The sequence below is a fragment of the Peromyscus eremicus genome, chromosome 5 (genome assembly GCF_949786415.1).
Source record: "Peromyscus eremicus chromosome 5, PerEre_H2_v1, whole genome shotgun sequence".
Classification (NCBI taxonomy): Eukaryota; Metazoa; Chordata; class Mammalia; order Rodentia; family Cricetidae; genus Peromyscus; species Peromyscus eremicus.
Window position 1 is genome coordinate 88610947 of NC_081420.1, and position 12420 is coordinate 88623366.

Below are 12420 nucleotides of genomic sequence, written 5' to 3' on the forward strand. Positions count from 1 at the left end.
AAATGGAAGGTCTGTTTCAAGTAGAGCATCATTGTTTTTAAAGGCAGGCAGCAGCACATGGGTTGACAGTGTCTGTCACATGAGCAGAGCAGCACAACCTCCATGAAGACCCCTGCCAGCCCCCAGGTCCACACTGATGTGCTCCTGCCTGGAAGGGGTGTGTGTGGAGGGGGAGCCGGGGCATCGCATCTTCCCTCCCAAGGGCAGAAGCTGCTTGCCAAACGTATCCCACCAGCTTTCCCGACACACTGACTCCTTCACGGCTCTCTCTGAGTCCTAGGAGACTGGACCCTGGGAACTCCACGGCCAAGCACTACACAAGCTTGCTTTCTGGTTGCACTTGATCAAGGCAGCCATAGCAAGAGGTTGAAGAACAGGATGGGAACGGCCAGGGCGGGAGGGGGGTGCTGGCAAGTGCTTAAGAATCAGCTTTTCAGGGCCAGCAAGATGGCTCAGGAGGCGAAGGTGCCTGTGTCCAAGCCTGATGACCTGAGTTTCATCCCTGGGACCCACATGGTGGAGGAGAGGACAGACTCCCCCACCTGATCTACACACACATGCCACTCCCCAACAATAAATAAAAGTCAATACAAAATTAGAAACGCAAGAACCAGCTTTGGGGGTGATTAGAAAACTGTACTGTGGGCTGCTTCCTGGGGTGCAACAGCCCCTCCACCGCCGATGTCACGGGACCAGAGTGACATCTGGGCCTTCTGAAGGGCACGAGTGGCTGGACACTGCTACTTCAAAGACACACAGCCCCGAGACCTGGAGACCACAGGCAGGGGCAAGGGGGTGTGGGGCCAGCCAGCCTGTCTCATGTTTATGAATGTGCTGATTTCTAGTTGGTACCATTTGACCTTTAATAGCAGGTGTACTCAACAACGGAGTCACAAAAATTCCTAGAAACTTAACAACAGGCCCTGGACGCTGGGCATGAACAGGCGGGCACTCCGTTGGGCCAGGGCACTGTTTCCTCACTTGGGCCTGTCAAGGCTCCCACTGGGGCCAGGCTCAGTGCCGTGGTTCTGTCGACTGTCCTCAGGGTTCATGGCACTTGTTGGACAACCACCCAGGGCAGCTCAAGCTTCCTGCGGCTGCTGTCTTTTGGAATGTCTGTGCCTCTGCCCCTGTTGGGCTTCTTTGAGGGAGCTTGCTGGGGAGCGGATGGATGGACGGACGGACGGACGCCCACCCAGCCTGTCAAACTGCAGCCACTTCCTCCGCAGGTCAGCCTTCCTTGTGAGGCTTCAGAATTTTCAAAATGAATGTCTCTGAGACCAAACAACAGGAAACCGCAGAGCAGGGTGAATTTGAGGACAGGAAGCTGCTGATCAAGGTGACATCAGCCCCCAGCATGGCTGGTAGGTATGACAGTCAGAGGCCCTCTTGGAGGTTACCAGTTAGCCAGGGGGCTCAGAGACAGCCAATCATAGCCTGTGTGCCTGGTTGGGCGTTTGACACACGGACAGACTTTTGGTGACGGCTGTGAGAAGCTATGCACTGTGTGGAGGCCCAATGTGGGCCTCAAGCCAGTGTCAATCATGGAGCCTCATTAAAGAAGCTCTGGCACGTCCTCCTGTTGGAGAATCCCTAAGGCAGGTGGGAAGGGTGCCCAAGGCTGCACGTGAACAGACTGGTGGGTAGAGTATGCCCACTGTGTGAAGGCAGATGATGGGGTGCAGGAGGGGGGCCAGAGGGGATCAAGGGGTCAGTGGCAGCAGATGGGATGGGTGGCCAAGGCTGGTTCATTTTCCAGATCTTTTTTTCTCTAGGTCTTATTACATGGCCCAGGCCGTCCCAACACACGCTCTGTCTGCAGCCTGAGCTAACTTAGACCTTGTGGAGGTTCTCCTGTGCGAGTATGGGAATGGACTTGACTCTCACTTATGCCCTGACCCAACAGTGACACACAGTTTAAACATGGATATTTGATCCCACAACAGGCTGGCTCGGTGGCTCCTTTCCTGGAGAGCCTGTGCAATTTCCACTGCCTGACAGAGGGCATTCCTGGCTTTGCCACTGCCAGCCCTCAGCCCCTACACATGGCTTGTCTGCGAAGCCAGCTTGGGTTCCAGTCTTTCTGCTGAGGGGTGAGTGTCAGGGTAGGAGTGCGAAGGGCTGAAGCTCCATGGGGTGGTGTGGGAGCAGCAACCATTACTTCATTTAACCACGATGAATGATCTCCAAGGTTACACGGGGAGACAAGCCAGCTTAAGGCATGCTTCAGGGAACTCCTGAATATTTATGAGCAGGGGGTAAGGAGAAGGGCCAGGGTAAGATGTGGGTAGATGCAGGCAATAGTGGCGGGGTTAGCGACCTGCCCTGTGGGATGGGTTCCCTGGTGTGCCTTGGTCAGTCCTCAAAGGCAACACTTCACGTGGGCCCCTGAATATAGTTATCAGGTGAACAAGATAGGCTCTAGTCTGGGGAGGATGGAAGGGAGGAGGGCTTTGCCCTGTGGCCTGGAGGACAGCGAAGTTCCAGGGGAGTGCTGGGAACCGCAGGGTGTGCAAAGGGCCTGGGGTAAAGGGGTGGGTATGAGGACCACAGCAGGGCCCCACGGTGAACTGCAGTGGGCTTAAGTGGCAGTGGTGATGACAGAGTTTTCCACTAAGCACGGTGGGGACCTGGGCCTGTCTATCCTGGAGAATCGGCCCAACTACTGTGAGTCTCGGTTTCTGTGTGCCCAGGGAGGAGCTGAGGAGAGGACTGGACGAGGCAAATGCATCAGCAGCCATCTTTATCAGCAGCAGGGAAGAGAGCTGGGTTGAATTCTAGGCCAACTGGGCTGGGTTTCTGGTCTTCTATCCAACTACACCCCCCTCCTGCCTGTACACCCCAGCTTTGGAAGGCACATCTGGCTAAGGCCCTGCCTTCCTATTCAAACCTTTTGTGGTGAGCTGGGTTTCTAGAGCGGGCTGTCTACTACCTTGGCCCAAGGGCTTGGGTCTGCCATCCCCACAGCTGGGTGTACTGCAGGATGCCATGTCCTACTCTGGATAGCAGTGAGATGAAGGAGGGTGGGCTGGGGATGACGAACTTTGCTGGGCTCTGAGGGCACTCAGGGACACAGTGTTCCCTTGATGATCCTACTGCCAGGGCTGCCGACGGCTGGGTATGGCTGGGTGCTGGCAGTGGCTGGTGCTCAGGGCAGATGGGAGGAGAGCAGCTAAGAGCAGAAGGTAGACCCCCAGGAGGCCCAGCAGCAAGCTCCTTCCTTGGGCTCAAACTGCTCAAGGTGTGAGGAAGCTCTAGCCACCTCCATGCCAAAGCGGCTCCCACCACTGAGTTTCCTCCCTCGAATGCTTCTCCTATCTCAGTGGCTCAAACAACTCCATGCTCACCCTGACCCACGGACTCCATGCTCACCCTGACCCACAGACTCCATGCTCACCCTGACCCACAGACTCCATACACACCCTGACCCACGAACTCCATGCACACTCTGACCCATGGGTTCCATGCTCACTCCAACTCCTCAGACTCCATGCTCACCCTGACCCACAGACTCCATGCTCACCCTGACCCACGGACTCCATGCTCACTCCAACTCCTCAGACTCCATGTTCACCCTGACCCACAGACTCCATGCTCACCCTGACCCACAGACTCCATGCTCACCCTGACCCACAGACTCCATGCTCACCCTGACCCACAGACTCCATGCACACCCTGACCCACGGACTCTGTGCACACTCTGACCCACAGACTCCATGCTCACCCTGACCCACGGACTCCATGCACACTCCAACTCCTCAGACTCCATGCTCACCCTGACCCACAGGTTTTCCTCCTGAAAACCCCTGTGGGAGTTGGTTTTGTTCCATGCCTGACAACCCTGTCGCAGAGGCTTGGTGTAGCTGTCCCCTAGGCATACAATGCTCTTCTCACTTCCTCAGTGTGCAGGCTTCCACTGTCTCCTCAGGGATAGCACAGCATCCTGTATATAACAGTGCTTTCTGGGGCTGGAGAGATGACTCAGTGGGTAAGCCCACTTGCTATGCAGGAGTTCAGAGGACCTGAATCTGAATTCATATAGAAGCCAGGCATGGCTGTGCATGCTTATCACTCAATTGTTAGGGGATGGAGACCCTAAACATATTGTGAGCTTCAGGTGTAGTGAGAAGTCTGAGTACAGTAGCAAATGCCTTTAAACCCAGCACTTGGGAGCCTGGTAAAAAATAAAATGGAGAGCGATAGAGGGAGACACCCAAGTCTTCCTTTGGCTTACACACACACACACACACACACACACACACACACACACACACACAGAGGTTTACCCATACACTGGACGGATCTGTGTTTTTTCCACAGAGTCCTCACTGCTCCTTCATGTGCTTTATTTACACTTACTTACCTGTTCGTTTGTTCGTGTGATCCTCCACACAGGGATGTGAGTTCCAGGGGGGGTGGGTAGGGTGTCTTCCCTTCTCTCCCTTTCAGGGGCGGATCTTTCTGACCCTGAAGAAACAAAACCAGATGGCCAGCTCTGGCAGGGTACCAGATTCGGGGCTACAAGCTGGAGTTGGGCTCTGAATGGTCTGGGGGGCCCAGGAGGGTGTGTTCTAAAGCCCTAGCTTGGGTCTGTCAGATGGTGGAGGAAGGGATGATCTGGCCAGCAGGAGGCTTTGGGAGCCAAAGGATGCTGGGCACATAGGGAGCCTCTAACCCTGTCTGGGAGCTAGGGAGTTCACAAGGCAAAAGCCAGGTATGATTAGCTGGGGGAGCCTGGGAGAAGGCACCTTCATGGAGGTTCCAAAGGGACTAGGTTTGGAAGGGCAGCACTCTGCTGTTGCTCAGGTACACAGATGAGCTTTGAGGGGTGCAGAGATCACAGGGCTACCTCCCCTTGCCTCTGGGGGAAGGCGAGATAGACAGGGACAAGACCCTATGGGTGGTGCAGGGCACCAGACTCGGGGAGGTCAGAAAACCCTAGGAGGAAGGGCTGAGAGGGTGGGGGAGGGCCAGGCTTGATGGTGTGCAGAGAAACAGGGAATTTAAGTGAGCGAGTAAGCCTTGCTCAAGAGCCCCAGCCTGGCCCAAGGTCTAACTCCATAAGCCAGCTGGCCAGCTTCTCCCCAAGCGGCTATCTAGAATATTCTGTTTCTTTGCATCTCTCCTATGACTATAAAGGGAAGAATGGGAAAAGGAAGACAGTGAGTGTGAAAGGGGAAAGGGGGAGGGGAGTGTGTGTGCATGTGTGCATGTGTGCGTGAGTGTGTGTGTGTGTGCGTGAGTGTGTGTGTGCATGTGTGTGTGAGTGTGTGTGCGTGAGTGTGTGTGTGTGTGTGTGTGTGTATGTGTGATGTCAGCAGCCTGTTACACCAGACTGCTCATGCATGTGAACAGTTGCAGCAGACCCACATCTATGCAAGACACCATCACCTCTGACGAGAGGGAGCAGGTGTCACAAAGCGTCGGTGGCTGACACATGCCCACGTCCTAACCCCAGGACCTGAGCGTGGGACTGTGTGGGGAAAGGGTCTTTACAGACGTATCAAAGACCTTGAAATGAGATCAACCTGGGCTGGTTAACCCTGAGCCTGATGTCCAGTGTGTTTCTAAGAAACAGGCTGGGAGATCTGACAGAAGTGGAGACAGGTCAGGGCTGAGGCAGCCTGAAGTACTGGGGATGGCAGAACCAGCAGGGGTAATCCTGGGACTGGGATGAGCTGACCTGTCGGGCTCTGGTCTTCATCTACCCGATAAGAGATTCTTCTGTGGTCTTAAGCCCCGGACTGTGACTACGGACTACACTAGCCACAGGACACTTACACAGGAGGAGGAGCAGGAGGAGGCAGGCGGCGGGAGACAAAGGGACAGTGAGGTGCAGAGCAGGGATGGTGCAGCCGGCCCTCCCCTCCCAGGCCGACCATGCCCAGTGGCACCTCTGCCTCTGCCAGCAGCTGAGTCTCACAAGGCACCGGGGACCCAGGGCCACATGAAAGGTGAAAGCCAGCTGCCTGCAGCTTCATTTGCCTGTGGCTGTGAACCTGAAGGCTTGGGAGTTGTGCTGTCAGCCTTGGAGGCCTTTTAAAAGTGGGGAGAGACTGTGTGGTGGGGAGGACCTGCAGATCCTGCGGTATGTGCATGGAGGGCTATGCTCAAGGGAAACTGAGGCAAGCCAACTTTCCTGAGGTCATTGCATCAGGAAGTAGCAGGGTGCCATGGAAGGCCAAGGGATCTCAGGCTGGGCCAAGTAGCTCCGGACTACCCTGAGCTGTGGAGGCCACTACCTCACAGGTTATCTGCTTCTGTGTGATCTAGGGATCTGTCCGTGGAATGGATGCTCATGTCTAAGAGCCTGGAATCATGACAGAGACAAGTCCCAGCACCGAGAACTGTGATCTGGGCTGAAGGTGCCCTGGGGGCCCCAGCAGGCAGGGCCAGGGAAGGCTGGGCAGCAGAGGCTGAGGGCCCAGGGGGCAAGCCAAGGAGGCAGGCCTGGACAGACACTGGACAGGGCATCTAGAGCTCAGTTGCAGTGTCTGCTGGGGGACAGGTAGAAGGACAAACCTGGTGGGCCTCACCCAGGACTCAGGGTGGCAGGGAGAGCCCCTACTGACTTTGAAGGACAGTCAGTGTTTAGTGGATAGGGGTGGGGCCAGCAGGACCCTGTGGGATCTCTGCAAAGACAGGGGAAGGTGAGGTCAGCCTATAAGCCAAGCCTTATAAGCAGGCCCAGGGAGATGAGGTTTCTGCCCGGACAGGACGAAGGGAGCTGGGAGGGCCATGGGCATCTGGGAGAATCCAGTGGCTCACTCCCCTAGGAGTTCCCTGCTGGGGTGTACTGTCATCCCTAGCACACCCATTTAGAATGAGCCTTGGCTAAATCAAGAAAACCCGAGGCTATTTCCATACTTTCTGGGCCCAAGCTGTCCTTGGGTCTAGACAAAAAGCCACTGAGGGCCACAAAAACCAGAACAGAGTCTGGGCAGCTGATCTGACATTCAGTGAGGGCATGTAAGATGAGGAGAACCTAGCCTGGCTAAGATGGGGGTGTCTGTAGTCAGTTCCAGGGTCTGAGGCCCTTGCCACATGTTTGAAGGCCATTCTTCCAAAGTGCCATTCCCATGGCAGAGAGCCAATAAACCCATTTTGATGGGAAGACTGAGGCTTGGGACTCTCAGGACTCTCTTGGGATTACCCAAGAAGAGCTGCTTTGGGGTCCAATTTAACCAACGGACTCCTTAAGGGGCTCAGCTACCACCTCCCTGGAGCCCCCTGACTCCAGACAGACCCCACTGGCCCTGCCTGCCTCAGGCCTCTTTACCTGATGAAGTGCTGGTGGCTGAGTTGCTGGAAGGGACTGCTGGTGGGGTGGGGGGAAGGCACAGTGCAGCTGGCCACCCCCCAGGGGACCCCCACCCCTGATGAGGCAACAGAGGATCTGGGGGTCAAGGATACAGGCGCCTCTTTGTTGCATCACCAAGTTCTGCCTGGTTTCCGACAGTGGGCAGCCGTTGAGAGGCTGGGACTGTGAGGCTAGACTGCCAAAGCTTCTGCCTGAGCTGGTCTGGGTGTCTGGGCAGCCTCAGCAGGGCACTGTAAGAACGAGGCACTCTGCTCCGTGAGCTGAGGCTGGTGGGAACTCTGGTGTGATCACCCCAGCCTCCCAGAGCTGCCTGGAGGGGGTAGGCATGTTCAGGAGTGGGTAGGACAAGGCAGGTTTGGAGGAAGACAGTGAAGGAGAGAAGAGAGAGGGGACCCACGGAGGATGTGAGAGGAGGGGAGGGAGAAAGAGGGGACAATGTGGGGCTAGAGAGAGGGAGGGAGGGAGGAGGAAGAGGAGGAACAGACAGAGAAGAGCGAAAGGAAGGGGAGAAGAGGAAGAGGGAGGAGGGGAAGGGGGAGCTGGGAGGGAGAGGGGGGAGGAGGAAGGAGAGAAAGGGAGAGGAAGCAGAGGGAAGAACTGGGAAGGGGAGAGAGGGGAATAGGGAGGAGAGAAGTGGGGTAAAGAGGGAGGAGATGGGGGAAGAGATGGAGGGAGAGAGAGCGGAAAGGAGGGAATAGAGGAGGGAGGGGAGGGAAGGAGGGAGTGTGGGGAAAGAAAGAAAAAGAGGGAAGGGAGAGAAGAGGGAAGGAGGGAGGAGGAGATGGAATGGAGAGGAAGAAAAGAGGTGGAAGAGGAGGAAGGGGGAGAGAAAGGAGATGGGAAGACATGAAAGAGGTAGGAGGAGACAGGAGGGAAAATGGAGAGAGAGGGAGAGAGGAAGAGGGGGGAGAGGGACATGGGAAGAGAGGGGGAGAGCAGAGGCTCGGAGAGGGAGACGGAAAGAAGAGGGGTTGACAAAGGAAGAGAAGTGTGGAAGGAGGAGGTGGGAAAGAGAAAAGGAGTTAGAGAAGTCGAGAAGAGAGGATGGTGTAGAGGAGGGAAGAGGAAGGAGGAAGGAGAGGGAAAGGGGGAGAAGAAGAGGTACAGGGGAGGAAGGGAGAGTGAGAGGGAAGGAAGGAGAAAGGAAAAGCGGAGGAAGGATGGGGAAGGGAAGAACAGGAAGAGGAGGAAGAAAAAATCCTGAAAAGAGAGAAACAGGAGAAGGGAGGAGAGGGGGAAGGTGGGAGAGAGAAAGGAAAGAAAGGGAGAAGGGGGAAAGTGGGAGGATGGGAAGTAGAGATGGAGTAGGTGGAGGAGAGGAAGTAGGAGGAGGGTGGGGGAGAGGGAGAGTGTGGGAGGAGGGAGGGCGTGGGAGGAGGGAGGCTGTGAGAGGAGGGAGGGTGTGGGAGGAGGGAGGGCGTGGGTGGAGGGGGGTGTAGGAGGAGGGAGGGTGTGGGAAGAGGGGGTTGTGGGAGGAGGGAGGGTTGTGGAGGAGGAAGTGGGAGGACTGGGTGATTGTGAGAGGAGTTGGGAGGAGGGAGAGAAGTGTGGGAGGGGGAAGAGGGAGGAGGTGTATAAAAGGAGTGGGAGGATGGAGGAGGGAGGGAAGGGATGGGGGAGTATTTGGCTGGGAAGTGGCTGTGCCTTGCTCTCTTCCTGGGATGGCCAAGAAAGGGTGACTGTGGAGCTGGGGCAGCGCAGGGCAGGCTGCTGTGTGGCTGCTGTTCTGAGCAGTGGCTCTTGAGGAAGGGGCTTTGCTAGTTCTCCTGAGGTGCCTGAGCCCCAGCTAGCAGGTGGAGGAGCTGGGGAGAGGGGGCACTGATGTGACTGCCTGCAAGTTGCCTTGGATCTCCGGGAAGAGGCGAGTCACCTACCCTTGCAGGTGGGAAGGGCTCTGAAGTCACCCCCTGTCCTGTGAGTATCTCCTTGCCTGTGCCCCTGGGACGGGGCAGAGGAGGAGGATTGGGGGCCGACTGGTCCTTCCCTGAGAGAGGCCCTTCACCACGACTCTATCCCACAGTCCGGTGTAGGCAGGCACCCTAAACTGTCTCCCAGTTGATCTGGTACAGGCCTGCTTCATGTGCAGGGGAGTCAGGCCCTCACCTTGTCTCTCGGTCCCCTTTCCCATGGTGCCGCCACCATAGCCACCCTAAGGACACTTCAGATGCGCAGTGAGCAAAGTCGCTGTTCCCTGGAGGACAGGCTGATAGTGTGAGGTCCGCAGCATGGCTGGCTAGGGGGAGGAGCACACTGGTATGGGGGAGCACGGCTCCTACTCAACTTGTGCTGCTCAGGTGTGCCTGTCTTTCAGCCCAGACATGGGTAGCTGGGATGGGGCTGTGGAAGAGGCAAGGACTCAGTTCCCTACAAGCCAACAGAACTCAGAAGCACCTGTCACCAGCCCAAGCACTGCCCCAAGAAGTGTGATGGGGACCAGGTCGTGCTGGCCAGGCTAGTCCCTCTGGAGTTGGAGTGTTATAATAATCCCTTCTCCTATAACTCCAAGTATGCTCCTGGTGCTTCACAGGGCGGGCTGTGATGGTCCTCTCTGTCTGGGGAGAAGGCACAGGCAGGGGACATGGCTCAGTGGGTGAAGACACGTGCTTCCACACCTGATGACCTGAGTTCAATCCCGGAGGACCTACCTGGTGGAAGGAGAGAACCGACTTCCACAAGGTGTCTTCTGACCTCCACATTGGTGCTTTGCACCCCTCCCAATAACTAAAAATGTAATTGAAAACTTTTTAAAAATCGTCATCTGTCTCCTTTATAACTGTAGAAAACACTGATTTCCATTCAGAGGTGAGAAAAACAGAGCTTCCTTACGATACAGGTCTGAGTCCTGGTATCTAAGACCCACGTGGAGTACAGTGTTAGGGAGCATGCATGTACTCACTCCCTGTATTAGTACACTGCAACATCCAACTAATTCTTCCATGAGGAAGGTCACCACTCAACTTCATCCCCACGCCAACAAGTATTACTTGGATATCCATCCTATGCCCAGCTCTAGGTGGCTCGCATCTGGCCATATAAGGAAAGAATATTAAACTAGGTGATATGTACACATATTTTAAAGAAAAATGTATCTTATATGGGATAAACGAACCTCTCTTCCCTATGCTATTGAAGGACCAGTTGCAACAGAACTATTTTTTTTTTTTATTTTTAAAAAGTATTTGAAGCTTTCCAGGCTCGCATAGGAACCCAACCTTTATTTGTACTCTTGTTTCTATTCCAAAAGGTATTGTAGGTTCCGAAAGGCCAAATGAAATACTTCAAGAACAGTGACTGCATGCTGATAGAAGTCAGTCACTGGCTAACTGACAATAAAGTAACAATGTAAGTAGTTACTTAATGTTGCTTCCTACACATTTCTCCTGTAGGTGAGCTCATGATCCAGGTAGGGTGTACCAGAAAATGTGCACACAAAGATGGGCAGCCGGAAAACACATCAGGGCACACGAGATGGCTCGCCTGTAAAGGCCCTGATACCAAGGCTCACTGCCTGAGTTCGATCCCTGGGATCCATGGTTGGGGACAGCTGACTCCTGCAAGTTGTCCTCTGACCTCCACATGAATGCCGTAGCGTATGAGTGCCCACACACACTCATAAATAGAAAAAATAAATGTAATAAAAAAAGAGAAAACATGAAAGCAGATGGATGATACAAACGCTCTAAAATTCTTGCTCCTGATTAAAAACTTAAAAAAAAAAATGGGGAAAATAATGCAACAGGATCCATGGTAGAGTTCTAATAAAACACATTCTAGTATCCCACCTTTGAAACCACCAAGCTGCAAACCTGGGCCAGGCTGTGACGTATGTCCACAGGTTGCAAGATCCACGGATAGCTGACATGGACTCCGTGGAGGACAGTGAGATCTGGATGAGATCAAGTGCAGGCGCCCGTCATTGACAAGCCCCACTGGGAGGACGTTCTGCTCTGTTCTGCGTCTCTGGGCTCCTGCCAAGGGTGCTGCTGGCTACAGGTGTACTTCCTCTTGAGGCTGCCCAGGCTTCACTCTGACGTCTTCCACTCTGAAGCAGGGTCTGCCTCTGTGAGTGGAGGCACAACCTCTGACTTTACAGTCAGCCTTCATTTCACAGACTAAGATGAAGGGCGGTTCAGGCTTGACTGGCCTTAGTGATGCTTCTTGTCTTCTGACGTGCTCACTTCCACCCCCCTTGTGTGTGTGAAGTGATGTGTGGACATGTGGAGGTCAGAGGCTGATGTCAGTGTCTTCCACTGGTGTCCTCCACTTTATCTTTAGAGGCTGCTCTGAAGTCAGAGCTTAGGGCCGGCTAGACAGCTGACTGGTGAGCTCCAGGGAATCCTGGGGTCCCTGCCTCCCCACTGCTAGGGTTAGACATGTATCATCATGCCCCATTTTCATGTGGGTCCTGGGGATCCAACTTCAGGCCCTTATGCCTACATGGCAGGCATTTTAGCCCCAGACAAATTCTCCAGCCCCCACCCCTTTCTGAGAGAAAAAGCAACTACCTAATAAGCCTTTAATATGATTGTTTTCAATCACCCATTTTTCAGTCTTATATTGAATTCAAGGACATGAAATACTGAATCCTTAGGCACAGAGGTGATATGGAAAAATTCTAACAATGGTTACCCAAGGGCTGATGCCTGAAACCTGGCCACTAGCGCACTGGGATTTGGATCTGCGATCTGGGCTCAGGCCTGAGGCTGCCGTTTAGTCAGCCTGAATGAGACTCATGGGAGGTAGAGGAGAGGGACTCTCTGCAACATGGGCAGACAGCCTTTGTTGGCAAAGCAGACCAGGGCTAAGAAGAGCCAGGGAGCTTTGGTGGGATGGGAAGTGGCACCTCCATGTCTCTAGCTCTGTTCCTCCACCATTATGTGTATCTCCAGCTCCATGCACTCCCAATTTCTGCTCCCCTACAGCCCTGTGGTCCCCCTCAGCTCTGAACCTTCAGCTCCCTGCCTGCCAGTAGCTCAGTATTCTGGAAACCTAGAGTTGGTTGTGCAGCCCAAGTTCAGGTTCAAGGTCTATGTGGGCTGTTACAGCTCTGGATAGACTACTTTGCATGCAAGGGAGCAGCTCAAACCCAAACCCCGCTC

General features: G+C 54.6%; 2 long non-coding RNA genes across 2 annotated transcripts; one reads left to right on the plus strand and one right to left on the minus strand.

The window, feature by feature from the left end:
* Positions 1–838: 838 nt before the first annotated feature.
* On the minus strand, positions 839–7690 carry LOC131911668 (uncharacterized). The gene is made up of 3 exons (XR_009379414.1): positions 7280–7690; positions 4364–4467; positions 839–1274 (listed from the first exon to the last, which is right to left on the minus strand). It is a non-coding gene; the product is annotated as an uncharacterized LOC131911668 (long non-coding RNA).
* A 2197-nt stretch (positions 7691–9887) lies between these two features.
* Positions 9888–10978, plus strand: LOC131910645 (uncharacterized). Its single transcript, XR_009379184.1, has 2 exons — positions 9888–10050; positions 10708–10978. It is a non-coding gene; the product is annotated as an uncharacterized LOC131910645 (long non-coding RNA).
* The last annotated feature ends 1442 nt before the right edge of the window (positions 10979–12420 follow it).